The sequence below is a fragment of the Aotus nancymaae genome, unplaced genomic scaffold (assembly GCF_030222135.1).
Source record: "Aotus nancymaae isolate 86718 unplaced genomic scaffold, 86718_ANA_hifiasm-v0.15.2.pri h1tg000020l, whole genome shotgun sequence".
In the NCBI taxonomy this organism is placed as follows: Eukaryota; Metazoa; Chordata; class Mammalia; order Primates; family Aotidae; genus Aotus; species Aotus nancymaae.
This window is the reverse complement of record NW_026988432.1, coordinates 10,929,651-10,944,410: the sequence shown is the minus strand read 5'-3', so window position 1 is coordinate 10,944,410 and position 14,760 is coordinate 10,929,651. Positions and strand designations below refer to the sequence as shown.

Here is a 14,760-nt window from a genome sequence, read left to right as displayed (position 1 = left end):
AATGGGAGAATTATTATTAGATCAATGCAATGTTTAATTCATCAAAAACCTACATTCATAAACCAAGCAATAACTTAAATCATATGATTTATCTAGCTCTTTATAGTTTGTTATTCCTTAGTTCATAAAATTAGAGACATATATATATATATATATTTGGATCCAATAATAATTATATATTATCTATAATTATGTGTATATATAAAATATATATTATATAATTAATATATAACTATATATTATAATTATATATACTTATTTTGTTTATTGGGCTTTTTATTCTATAATTATTTTTAAATCTGTGAGTGTTATCAGGTAGTTAAAACCATATTGTCTTAATAATAATAATCCTCTCAAGCCTGTAATCCCAGCACTTTGGGAGGCCGAGGCGGGTGGATCACGAGGTCAAGAGATCGAGACCATCCTGGTCAACATGGTGAAACCCCGTCTCTACTAATACAAAAAAAAAAAATTAGCTGGGCACGGTGGCGCGTGCCTGTAATCCCAGCTACTCAGGAGGCTGAGGCAGGAGAATTGCCTGAACCCAGGAGGCGGAGATTGCGGTGAGCCGAGATCGCGCCATTGCGCTCCAGCCTGGGTATCAAGAGTGAAACTCCGTCTCAAAAAAAAAAAAAAAAAAAAAAAAAAAAAATAATAATAATAATAATAATAATAATAATAATAATCCTCTCTTGAGGATATAGATTGCTTTGTTCCCTAGTTTGTCATCGATTTCTATCACTTTTTCTGATGTATTTGAAGTCCTTTTATAATTGATGGTTGAATATATATGGATGTGTGGTAGAAAACATGGAAGGATGAAGGAATGAATGAACCATCACATGAGCAAACAAATAAAAACACAGAAATTATATAAACTTTTATATTGTTAATACAATAAAAGTACAGTTAGTGTTACTACTAAGTCCACAATAAGTGTTAGGAGTATTTTAGCCTTTCTAACAACAGAAAGCTGCTTCAGATTTACTTCCTTCAGAAATTAAAATCAGTCCTGCTCTGATTAGACTATTCTCACAGCACTCACTCAGCACTTGTGAATTGAATTTGATCCATATGTTTGCTCACATCTGTTGGTTTGCCACTTACAGAAAATACTCAAATCCAGATGTGGGTATGTTTTGTCTGTGCAAATTAATTGGTATGATTACCAAGACTAGAGGCTGTACTTTTTATTTCCCCATGTAGCACCTAAATAGATTTTGTATACACAGTGGTAACTCAATAAATTTCTTACTAACTAATGCATCTCCCATTCATGAGCCCCTAGTTGATACTTTTTTGTCTTTTGCTGCCTGGAAGTTGAAGTATACATTTCAATTAGATCTCCACTTACTGAAAAGAGAGATTTGTCAGAGAAACCAGAGTAAGCAATTTGTCATGTTGTTTTCATGCAGGCATAAAATAGTACTTCGAACTCTGTTATATTTGGGGATTACTCTGCCATATCCTGAAATTCATAAAATGCAATATACGTATGCATAACGGATGAGGTGCATTTCAGAAATGAAAATGATTGCAGTACACAGAGTTTGTAAATCAAATTTGTGAAGCACTTCAGGATGAAAGGCACTATACAATAAATATAGGTTGTGAAATGACACATGTTGGTTGCATAAATACAATTTCCTCTGCCTGGAAGTTTTTAACCCCATAATAATCTCCAGGTCAGATTTTAAAACTTCCTTTTATTGATGTAGTTTGAAAAAATATTGGGATATAAAGTGATACCTGAAGTGTCAGCCACTGATTTCTTGATTTTTTTCTTCTGCTTTCTTATTACGTGACCATGATCTGACAAAACTATGATCTCTGTCACCAGATTCTCTTTCTATGAAATACTGGTTTTTATTTTCTAAATTGTAATTTAGTCTCCCATGGTTTCATCTCATCTCAGCAGATAGTTTACATTATCTGTTTTACACATAAAGAAGATAAATAGAATTTTATATATACATAATTATAGATCATATCTGTTCATTATATGTGTGTACATATATGTATATCAAACCTAAATATTAAAATAACTTCTTATGTGTAGAATTTATTACTTACAATACAAAGTACAACCATTAGTCAGCAAGGGATTCTCTAGAAATTAGTCCTAAAATGTATTTGTAAATTATTGAATTATGTAATCTGCAGTGTTTCAAACAGCATAAATAGAACTAACTCACTAAAATGTGCCATTAGAGTGTTGGTAGATTTCTAATAAAACAGTCAGGTCCAAGATAGTGTGAGGTACAATTGTGATGCTCTAGCAAATATTGACATTTACTTATTCTTTCCCGTGAAAGTGACCAAATGTACAAAAAAGTAAAAATGAAAACACAACAAATACAAAAATATATACAGATTTGATAATACATTTTAATGTTTTGCTGTAATTGTCCCTGAAGAATATTCTTCAAAAGATATTTAAGTGTGAGTCAAATAAAAACAATTGTTAAAACCACACCTAACGATTTAATAATAATTTCCAAACGTTATTCACTGCCCAGTGAGCATTTGATTGATGTAATTTGAAAAAAAAAAATTGACATAAAATAATTCCTGATGTCAGCCACTGTTTTCTTGACTTTTTTCTTCTTCTTTCTTATTACATGGCCATGATCTGATGAAACTAAAATCTCTGTCACCAGATTTTTCTTTTATAGTATGTTTACTGATTATCCCCAAAATATATTATTTACCTTTTCTTTCAGTAGGCTCCAATCAAAGACTATACTTTACATTTGGTTATTTATCTTTTAGACTTTAGACAAAATTCAATATAAATTAATATAAAAGGCCAAGGAATCCACCAAACAACAACACATTTCTGCTCCAAATATAAATTTAATGAGATTGAAAGATGCAAGGTCAATATAAAACACTCAATAGTATTCCTATATAACATTAATGAATAATTTGGCTCATATAAATTAAGTAATAACATCAAAGCATGAAAAAAGTTCATGATAAACCTAAGAAAAATGATGGAAGATCTTTATGCAGAAACTAAAAAATACTGATAAAAGAGATAAAAGACCTAGATAAGTACAGAGATAAGCCATGTTCATAGTTTGGAAGTTCAAATATTTTTAATATGTCAATTCTCTCCAATTTAATGCTATCCCCTTAAAAATACTACTAGCAAGCCATATTTTTTTTTCTTATTGTCAATATAAATTTGATTGGCATTTGAAAGTTAAACTGTCATTGGTTTGTTGGTGCTAATACCATTTGTTTGTGGTATATGATTGGTCCTTTTTAGTTCTCACCTAATACATAATTATGATTAAATGTTTCTGTTGGAACATTTGGCAACTAATTCTAGACCTTCTTTTATAGTGTGTTTATAAGTAAACAGAATACTCCCAAAAGAATAGTTTTATCTCTGCTCCAGTAATTTTTATGTTTCATTTACATGTTAGTTATTATTTAGTTTAAAATTTGCCCCTTGTGATTTACTGTTTCACATATGGATGTTCCAGAAGTGTGGTATACAATATCTTTGTATTTAGGTTTTGTTTTACGATCTTTCTTTTCAATTTATTATTTAATTCTGATGTGATCAAAGGGCATACTCTATACAATATTAATGCTTTTAAATTAAGTAAGACTTGTTTAATGGTCCAGTATATAAACTATATTTGGGGATTTAACATGCACAGTAGAAAATAACTATGCATTCTTACTTTTTGGATGTGGAGCTCTAAACATGACAGATGGTTTTAGCAGTCAATAATGTTGTCTAGATTCTTTGTAAATATATTGATAATTTTTGTTTATCACAAGATACTTCAATAGGTATTTTTAAATGTCTTACTTTAGGATATAGAATTTTCTGTTGCTTTCTTCATTTTTTTTTTTTCAATCATGCATCATGTGTTTTTGAGGCCCTGTTATTAAGTGTTTACACATTTGTGACCATTACGGATTTTTTAAATTTAATGTAATTTCATTTTAACTTCCAGGACACATATGCAGGAAGTGCAGGTTTGTTACATAGCTAAACGTGTGCTATGGTGGTTTACTGCACTTACCAACCCGTTACCTAGGTAGTAAGCCTTGCATGCTTAGCTCTTTATTTATACTGAGCCTCTCTCTTCCCCTGTACCTCCAGGTCCTAGTGTGTGCTATTCCCCTCCCTGTGTTCATATGTTCTCATTGCTTAGCTCCCACTTATAAGTGAGAACATATGGTTTTGGTTTTCTGTTACTGTTAGTTTGCTGAGGATGATGGCTTCCAGCTCCCTCCATGTCCCTGCAAAGGACATAATGTCATTCCTTTTTATGGTTGTATTGTATTACATGGTGTATATATACCACATTTTCTTTACCTGGTCTATCATTAATGGGCATTTGGATCGATTCCATGTTACTGCTATTGTGAATAGTGCAGCAAGGAACATAAGCATGCATGTATCCTTATAATAGAATTATTTATATTCCTTTAGGTATATACACAGTAATGGGATTGCTGGGTCAAATGGTATTTCTGGTTCGAGATCTTTGAGGAATTGCCACGCTGTCTTCCACAATGGTTGAACTTATTTACATTCTCACCAACAGCGTAAAAGCATTCCTATTTCTCCACAGCCTCACCATCATCTGTTGCTTCTTGACTTTTTAGTAATGACCATTCTGACCGGCGTGAGATGGTATCTCATTGTGGTTTTGATTTGCATTTCTCTAATGATCAGTGATGACGAGCTTTTTTTCATATCGTTTTTGGCTGCATACATGTCTTCTTTTCAGAAGTGTCTACTCCTGTCCTTTTGCCCACTTTTTAATGGAGTTGTTTTGTTTCTTGTAAATTTGTTTAAGTCTCTTATAGATTCTACATAATAGACCATTACAGTTTTTTGGATAAACTGGCTCTTTCATCATTATGATATGTCCTTCTTGTTTGGTAGTAGCCTTTGCAGTCTATTTTCCTTGGTATTAATATAGTCACTTTGGTCTCCTTAACCCTATGAATTTCGTAGTATATCTTGAACTCTGAACCTCAGGTGATCCGCCCGCCTTGGCCTCCAAAGTGCTTGGATTACAAGCCTGAGCCACCACGCCCAGCCTTTCGAATTTCATAGTATATCTTTTCCTATCTAGTTACTCTCAATTCATGTGTCTTTATATTTAAAGTGCATACTTGTTATATAGCCTATAGTTGATTCTTGCTTGATTAATCAGAATGATTAATCACATTATAAAGGAAAGCAAAGACTGTAGCTACGCTTGGGTTTGAAAGACCATACACTCTAAACTGAAGACTGTGGCTGTAATATCAAGTCATAACAGATTTGGAAAATGCATATTTCTGGTACATAATATGAAATAGATTCACAGGAATATGGGAGGATCTGAAATAGAGAAACTTGCCGAGAGGTAGGTTGAGTTTCAGAGAAATAATTCCTAAATGTATCATCCTCAAACATTGATGCAGATGGAAAAACTAGAGAGTGCAGGAGAGTCTGAGAATTTGAATCCACCTGACAACCAGACTGGACAGCAGATGAAACCGTTCTGGAGAAGCTTTGGGGAACCTGCCTTGTCTATGGCAGTTGAAGGAGACTCCAGTGGAGGCCACTGTGTCTTAGCAAGCTGCTCTCTGCGACCAGTAAGACCATTAATCGATAACCACCTCTTTTTAATTTATGCCTTTCAAATTGCATGTGAGTTTCTCTGGTTGGCAAATGACAAAGAAATTGGATTTTAGAAGACATGTGTCCATATGTATATGAGTGGTAGTGCCAAGTTGACAAAAATCAGGCAGTGTTAAGCACTAGCCTGGTCTTTCATTCTCTTTCAACCCAATCATGTCATGAATGTGACTGTTTTGAAGGTAATGTGAAATGAATAAGCAGAGCTTCAGGACATTTAAGGTGGCAGCACATTTTCAGGCTTATTTGGAAAGTGGGGAACATGGAATGAAATAATTTTCCCTTTAAAAAATAGAATAAGGAAAGAGGGGTGCAATAGAAAACCAGAACAGAGTACTTGAAGACCACTACTAAGAAGCAATAGAAATATATATCACAGTTGCTTACACTATATCTTATCAGATTTTTGATTTATGTATTTCACTATTCAATGATGTAAGCTCCAAAATGATAGATTTCAGAATCGATTTGGGGCATAATATGGTGCAGCAGTCATTAATGCCATTTACCAAATATTTATAGCAATTTTTTTTTCCAGGTTAATAGAAAAAGTGAACTGCCCAGAGCTTTTTAAAGTGGTGGCCATGGATTTGCTTTGGTCAATATAATGTAAACAAAAATGTGCTCTTTGCACATAGAAGCTTGAAGGGCCCGATGGTCTTTCACCGTATTCTCTTTCTACAGCTGTGTTGATGCAGGAAATTCATCACACTAGTTACAGTCAGTCATCCTGTCAACTCATACAGGACAGACAGCCTGAGAAAGAGATAAACTTATTTTGTGCCGTATCACTGAGATCAGGCGGGTGTTTGTTTCTACAGTACAACGGCCCATCCAAATAAATACAGTGGTGTTCAAAAGACATGGCCAGTGTAACGAATTAAACATGAATTTCAATGCTTTTTCACACATTTTCCTTTGTGTGACTATAGGAAATGGTGTACATTCCCTGAGTATCAGTTTTCTTAAAATGTCTCTTGTTAGAGATAATACACACAAAACATCTAATATAGAAAGCATTCCATTAATCATATCTATTATTAATAGAAATTGGTCAACAATATAACACTGACTGTGTTTATTCAATAAAACTATCTAGTGTGTGGGAGCAAAAGATCATGCCAGGAGTGAAAACACATACTTCTATGAAAAGTGAAATGTCTTCTAGAAAGCTAAAGTAAATCTAAGGCAAAGAACAAGCAAGATCTATTGTTCCTCTGACGATTTGGTTTTTTGAAAACAAAGATTAGCATTCTCTTCATTCATATTCACTTCTCAAGTAAAGCATGGAAATTAAATAAAACAAAGTGTAATAACTGTTTTCTCTGCTAGAATTGATAGCAGTGTCCATGGTGAGCAACACTGCATGAATAACACATTGAATCATTAGCATATCAAAGCAGCTTTCCTTTTGCTGTTATTTCACCACATGGATGGGGTCTTTGATTAGAACTAAGCAACATTTGGGCATGCTGTTACTTCACAAAGGATTAGCTAATGTAGAGGACCTAATCTCCTATCATTTGGGACATTTTGTATTAATTCAAATACTTAGAAAACAAGTCCATAAGTGAATGCTATGCAAGACATGCTGCAGCTCCAATCTGCTTCTTTCATCCCTAAAATAACTGAGTTTTATTATAATCCACTTTAGATGAGGGATTTTTTTGGTCACAATTTCATGGTTAGACACACTTTTTGTTCAAAATTACATAAAAAATCAAGATGAAAACATGCATTCTATGCAGAAAATTCAGCCAAAAAATACAGAACTATCAGCCTAATTCACTTGTACCCAGGAAAGTATTCACTTCTTTTATTCAGCCACTGTACTGCATTCCAACAACACCCAATAATGTGCAGATAAATAGAATATTATACCTACGCTTACTTATTTCAATTTTTCTAGGAGTGATAGGCAAATCATTGTAAATTAATATTGGGCATGTTAAAGTGAGTCAGATTGTATAAGAGAGGGACACTCACAAAAGTGGCAGTTTGGGTTATTGAAGATGACTTCACGGATAATTTAAACTTTAGGCTGGATCTTACTTGTAGCTGAACGAAAATTAGAGAAAGAAAGAGAAAGAAAGAAAGAAAAAGAAAGAGAGAGAGAGAAAGAAAGATATAAAGAAAGAGAAAGAAAGAAAGATCAAAAATTACTTTTTAACCAAAGCAGTAGCAAATAAAAGCAAGTGTAAAGAAGAAATTATAGAGTATATTAAAAACTGAAAGATACATATTTTAATTGGGAAGTCAGGTTCATTTTTTAGACTGAGATTAGAGAAGATAAAAAGTCCAATTTTAGGGTGGAAGCAACAATGATCTTAGATGCAAGACTAAGAAGAGACTTACTTTCTGTCTCAATGAGATAGTAATAAAGTTTTCAGGTTTCAAAAATTATATACGGTTATAAGTAATCATATTTATTTATTTGTTATTAATATTAATGTTAATTGACAATCATAATTGTATATATTTATTGGATACAATATGATGTTTTAATAGATGCATACAATGTGTTTCCCAGACTTTAATAAACACTATTCTACTCTCTACTGCCATAAGCGCAACTTTTTATCTTCTAAATATGAATGAGAACATATGCCATTTATCTTTCTGTGCCTGGCTCATTTAACTTAAGGTGCTTACATCTATACAACTCTGTATGTAACCTCCCCTCAATTAACTGTTATTAAAAAGAATTACAGTTAAACACAGTGTTTTGGAAAAGGAAGGAAGGCAGTTATTTTGGAATATATATTTATTATCAAATATTCAAGAACCTCAAAAATGTTTTGCAGATGCTAGTGTAATTATTGCTTTCAAATGATATAAATGTACTCTGAATTTGATATTAATAAACATGGATTTTTTTCTGTATACATAAATTAGATGTTTTCTAAGAAGGTTTTTGTAGCAGTTACCATTATATAAATAAACATTAGCACACTAACATTTCTTACAGAGTTCAATCAGTAATAAGACAATATAAGTTATCTGCTTGGGAATGCCTTTCATCACTTTATAAAATACTGTGTATGGGACACTTCTGAAGCCAACAGTTCTTGTTCATTTAATTACAGTTTTGTTAATTTAATCACCCTAGTAGGGGACGTGTTACTTGGTGGGTGATATTTTCTTCACACTATGAGATGCACATTCACAGTGTTTGTCTCTATTAACTTAATTAAGAAATTATAATGAGAAAAAGAGCTACTCATTGAACATTTATTTGAACACATAGAGGAAGTAATGAGAATGCAAGCATGTGTGGTGAGGACCAATTGTCTATGTAAACCTTTTCGGATTACAGAATCAGCAGCTGGCATTTTAGTTATTGTTTAAGGACTCTCTCATTATCTTTGGCATTTTGTGCACAGAAGCACAAATCAATGCCTAAAACATTTAAAAAATGCCAATGAAGAAATTCATTCTGTTTTTTAAAGAAATTTAAAAGGTTATAAAAATATATTATATGCAATAGAACAACGTTTCATGTTATTTTGCTCTTAGAGGAAGTGGTTGAGACTATTTGATAAATAATGAGTGACATCTGCCTAGTTCCATTATGTTCTAAAGTTTTCTCTGAGGAAGAAAAACAGCAATCTAGTGCGTTATTTCAAATGAGAAAAGTTATATGTATATTCTTCATAGCAGCTATTCTGAAATACATCCCTGAAGGAAATTTGTAATAATATCCAGCTATTAGTCAAAACATGCCCTCAAATATTCCTGCTAAACAATCACATTAAACCAGAACAAGAGGAAAATATGTATTTTCATGAGAACTTTCAGGATAAAAGAAATTTATATTAGTGAATAGAGTTAATTTACATATTTAAAGGGAAGATTAATTTGAAAAACCAGGTAAATGCAAGTTATTCAATATGACAGATGGAACTCACCATAGTCTGACTCCTACATATTCCCTCAGAATAATCCGGGGATACAATAGTTCACTCTGCACCATGACTTCAAGTCGCTAAGATGCTCTCTCACCTAGTTTTGCCCTCCTGATTTATTTCATAAATTGCTCTTCGCTCCCTTCTTAGTTTAAATAATTATTACCCATTTTCAAGATTCAAATGGAAAATCACTTCCCCCCAGAAAATCTTCCCAAGCCCTTATAATTGGGCTAAGTTGCTTCTTGTCTACTCCTGTTACCACGTTGGCAGACCCCTATCATAGGTCTTAAAGTTTTAACTGTGTTTTTTTCTATATACTGTAAGTTCTTAGTAGATAAGGACGCTGACTTTGTCAGCACTTTATACAGAGTCAAATAAACTATGCTGAGGCTCAGGTGTATGAGAGGTAGGCCTGACTTTGTAATGCAATACGAAGGATTTTATATGAAGAAATTAGGTCGGGCTCACATTTATTTTAAGAAAATGCCCAATCTACAATCCTCCAGTCTCTACATGAACATTTTCAGTATTGTGGAGCTTATAAGCACAGTAGAGTGTTTTGTATTTTAATAAGTTGTTTTATTTTAGAACTGTTTTAGGGATATCGAAAAATTGGGAAGATGGTACGGAGATTTCCCAAACACTCTCCACTAGGTGTTCCTATTAACATCTTGTATGAGTATGTCACATATGTTACAATTAATGAAGCAATGTTGGTGTAATATTCACTCAAACCTCCTTTGTTTTTGCCTTAATGTCCTTTTTCTGTTCCAATATCCTCTACAGAGCACTAAATTTAGTTTAGTTTTCATGTCTTTAGGGTCCTCTTGATTCTGACAATTTATCAGATTTGCATCTTTTTGATGGCTTTGGCAGTTCTGAAAAGTACTGGTAAGGTATTTTGTAGAATGACCCACAATTGGGATTTGTTTGAGATTTTTCTTATGATTAGAAAGGGCTTATATGATTTTGGAAGGAAGACTATAGTGGTAAAGTGCCACTGTCATCACACCATTTCAAGCATGCATCCTACCTACATGACATATTAATGACATATCACTGTTGACACTGATCTTGATCTTAAGGGTGAGTGGTATTTATGTGTCTCCACTGAAGCCATCATTTCCTTCTCCTTCTCTATTCTTTCTGGAAGAAACTCACCCTGAATAGCCCAGACTTAAGGAGTTGGAAGTTATGTTCCTCCTCTTTGAGAAGACAATATTTCATACATTACTTGAAATCTGCAAGGGAAAATTTTCTATTGCTCCTCATTTATTAATTTATTCAATCATTTATTTATACCAATATGGACTCACAGATCTTTATTTAGGGCTTTGTGTTATACCCAATGCTCCTTTATTTATTTTGCTGCTAAAATCATTTCAGCTTTGGGCATTGAGAACTCTTCAGGTAGCTTCCTTCTCTAGTTGACATACCCCTGTCATTGTGTGTGTGCGTGTGTCTGTGTGTGTTTACTAATTCTCACTCTCTGGCACTATAACACACTCCAGGTTTCATCTTGTTTATGTCTTGGTTCTGTTCTAGGTCAGCTATTTACAAGGAGCTTTGGGTCCTTCTACTGAAGAATGCCATGAGAAATAAAGACCTGAGTGTTAGGTGTGCTCATTGCTACTGGGGTGTTATTGCTTCAGGAACTTCTCAGCTGACATCCCATGTATATAAACATGTCTATGAATATTTCTAGATGCAACTATTTTCATCTGTATTAAGCTTTAAGTGAGTGTATGCTGATGTCATACTGACCCATGACCATGGATTATTCCAACCTCCAACTACTATTTCTATGCAAATTTCCACTTTAACATTGGCTTCTACAATTTGCCATCCATTTTCCTCATTGTTCAATTCCAGTAAAATTGTATAATGGTATCAGAGTTGTTAATGTATACTTTCATAAGGGGGAAAAAAGCCTATTAGAGTGCAGTGCTTATATGCAGTTTCTTTTCATTGTTTTACAGACTTTCTTTGATCAGTTCTCCCTGTCCCACTCCTGTTCAATTTAGTGGGGTTGTTTCATGTATATCTAGTAATACAGTTGGATTGTTTTGTCACATTCTGAAATCCATCCCCAAATCCTAAAATATCACAAGTTATTTTTTTCTGAGAATTCATATATCAAAGTATATTCTTACTGCTACTAATTTCTATGGATTTTGAAAAATATGTTTTATGTGGTAGATAATTACTTCATGAAAACTTTGTACTTCTCTTTTAAACTCTCCTCTTAATTCCTAGAAATGACTCTTCTCACTAGACCTCTACTTTTGTTTTTACATGATATAATTGGAATCATGTAGTACACAGCCTTTCCAGACTGGCTTATGTTATTTAGCAATATGCACTTAAGATTCATCTATACCTTTTTGCAGCTTGATAGCTAATTTTTTACTGAGGAATAATTCACTGTGCAATAAAATACATTATATATTATACAGAGGTACCAGTTTATACATTTACTTTTTACAGAATGTTTTGATTCCAAATTTGTCAATTATAAAAAAGGTTCTATAACTATTTGGAGGCAAATTTTCATGTGAACATATCTTAAAATTGCTGGAAAATACAATGAAATTATTTTTAGCTTTGTAAGAAACTGACAAATTGTCTGCCAAAGTTCTGTTCTATTTTGCATTCCCATTAGCAATAAAGGAGACTTCATGCTTTGTATTCTCAGTCATTTGATGTTGTCAGGCATTTAGATATTAGCCATTTTAATAATTGTGTAGTTGTATCTCATGTTATCTTAAATCAGAATTATCTCATGACAAATAATATTGCATATCTTCTTCTTTTTTGCCATTTACATATCTTCTTTAGTGAGATATCTGCTCAGATATTTTGTTCATTTTTAATTTTAAAAAATCACGTTGTGTTGTAAGATATTTTGAAGATATGTTTGAATATGTCCTTTTCATAACCAGGTATGTATTTCACAAATATATTGCCTCAATCTGTGACTTTTCTTTCATTCCTTTTATAGTGTCATTTACAGAGAAGTTTTTAATTGTATTAAAATTCAAAATATCAATTATTATTTCATGGCTTATTTATTTGGTGTTCTATCAGCAAAGGTGAAATTAAATAGATTTTTTCTTATGTTTTATTTTAGAAGCTTTACAATTTCACAGTTTGCATTTAGTTATTTGATTTATTTTGAGCTGCGTGTGTTGGAGGGCAAAGGGTGTGTATGTAAAAATTGTAATATCTGTGTTTAGATTCTCATTTTTTTTTTTTTTTTTCAAATAGACATCCAATATTTCCACCACCGTGTGTTGAAAAGAACATCCTTTATTCACTGGATTAACACTACATTTTTCTCTAAGTCCTATTTTGATATTCATGTGGGGCCCTTTCTGAGCTTTCTATTCTGTTCTTTTGGAATATGTGCCTATTAGTTCTCACACCTGTAATCCTAGCACTTTGGGAGTCTAAGGCGGGAGGATCACTTGAGATCAGGAGTTTGAAATCAGCCTGGCCAACATGGTGAATCTCTGTCTCTATTAAAAATTTAAAAAAATTAGCCAGGCATGGTGATGAACACTTGTAATCCCAGCTACTCGGGAGGCTAAGGCAAGAGAATCACTTGAACCTGGGACTTGGAGGTTGCAGTGAGCCAAGATCACTCCACTGCAATCCAGCCTGGGTGACAGAGTGAGATTCTCAAACAACAGTGCATATTAATCATAGCACTTTTAAAGTAAGTCTTGAAATCTGGTAGTATAATACTTCCAACTTCGCTTTTCAACATTGTGTTGGCTACTCTTAATCTTTTGACTTTCTATAAAGCTATAGAATCTATTTGTCTGTGTCAATAAAATATCCTCCTGGAATTTTGATTGTAATTGCATTGACTTTATAGATCAAGTTGGAAAGAAGTGACTTTCTGATAATGTTGACTATTACAATCCATAAACATGGAGAGTTCACTATTTTAGATCTTTTTGGGTTTTTTCACAATTTTTATATTTTTACACAAATCTAGTTTGCACATATGTTGTAAATATTTCACTTTTGTTGGTGAAGTAGTTGTGAATGGATTTGTTTTTAACATTTTAAGTTTCAGTTGTTTATTGGTTTTGTATAAAAATCAATTAATGTTTTACGTAAACCTTGTTTCATGTGACCTTGCTATTAAGTCCTGCAGTTACATTGTTGATTCTTTGAAATGTTCTACATAGAGATTCATGTTGCCTGTGAAGTATTTAAATGTTACATTTCTTTCTTTTCAATCAGTATAGCTTCTTGTTTTCTTGTCTTCTTACACTAGCTAGGACTTTCACCATAGGACTGGGTTGAACTGGAGAAAAATGCATTTTTCACTTTTTTTTGTTTGTTTTAGGGTTACAGCACTCAGTTTCTCCTCATTATACATGATTGCTTATTGTAGATTTTTACAAATTTCTGCATCAAACTTAAGAGTTTTCAATTTATAGTGTATTGAAAGTTTTTAATGAGAACTTTGATTTTGTCAAAAGTTTTTTAAAATAAATTTGTATTACCTTAATTTTTTTTAAACCTGCGAATGTGATGGATAGCGTCCCCTGAACTCTGAAAGTTAAACTAGCCTTGCATTCCTTGAATTCTTCCTCATATTTTTGTAGATTTTGAATATGTTTCCTTTATTAATACATTGTTGAGTTTTATTTGCTAATATTTGTTGAGGATTTCTTCATCTATATGCATAAAATATATTAGTTGATAGTTTTCTTGTAATACCTTTGTATCTTTGTGGTATTAAAGTAATGCTGGGCTCATGGAATGAGTTAAGAAGGGTTCCTTCTGAGCTTTGCGCAGTGGCAGTATCGTAGCCAATGAGGTTTATCCGAGGCACAATTACTGCTAATTGAAAACTTTTCCCAATACCCCACCATGACAACTTGAAATATAGTCAGTGTTGGCAATTTTTGGCAGTCTCTACGGGGACTGAATCATATATATACACACACACACACACACATATATATATATAAAAGAAGTGTTCCTTCTGCTTCTGATATACAACAGTTAAACAATCTAGGTATGGTGCATACATAGTGGAATGTTCTTAATTATTGATTCAATCTACTTAGTAGATATAGACCTACTAGTATCTTATTTTTCTCTTTGTGTGAGTTTTGGTTTGATTATTTCAAGAAAGTGGTCTGTTTTCACTAACTATTCAAATTTGGA

General features: G+C 32.8%; 1 non-coding gene across 1 annotated transcript; it reads left to right on the top strand.

Annotated features, from left to right (window-relative positions):
- The first annotated feature begins 14,373 nt into the window (after positions 1–14,373).
- On the top strand, positions 14,374–14,514 carry LOC135276192 (U4 spliceosomal RNA). The gene has a single exon (XR_010343739.1). It is a non-coding gene; the product is annotated as a U4 spliceosomal RNA (small nuclear RNA).
- The last annotated feature ends 246 nt before the right edge of the window (positions 14,515–14,760 follow it).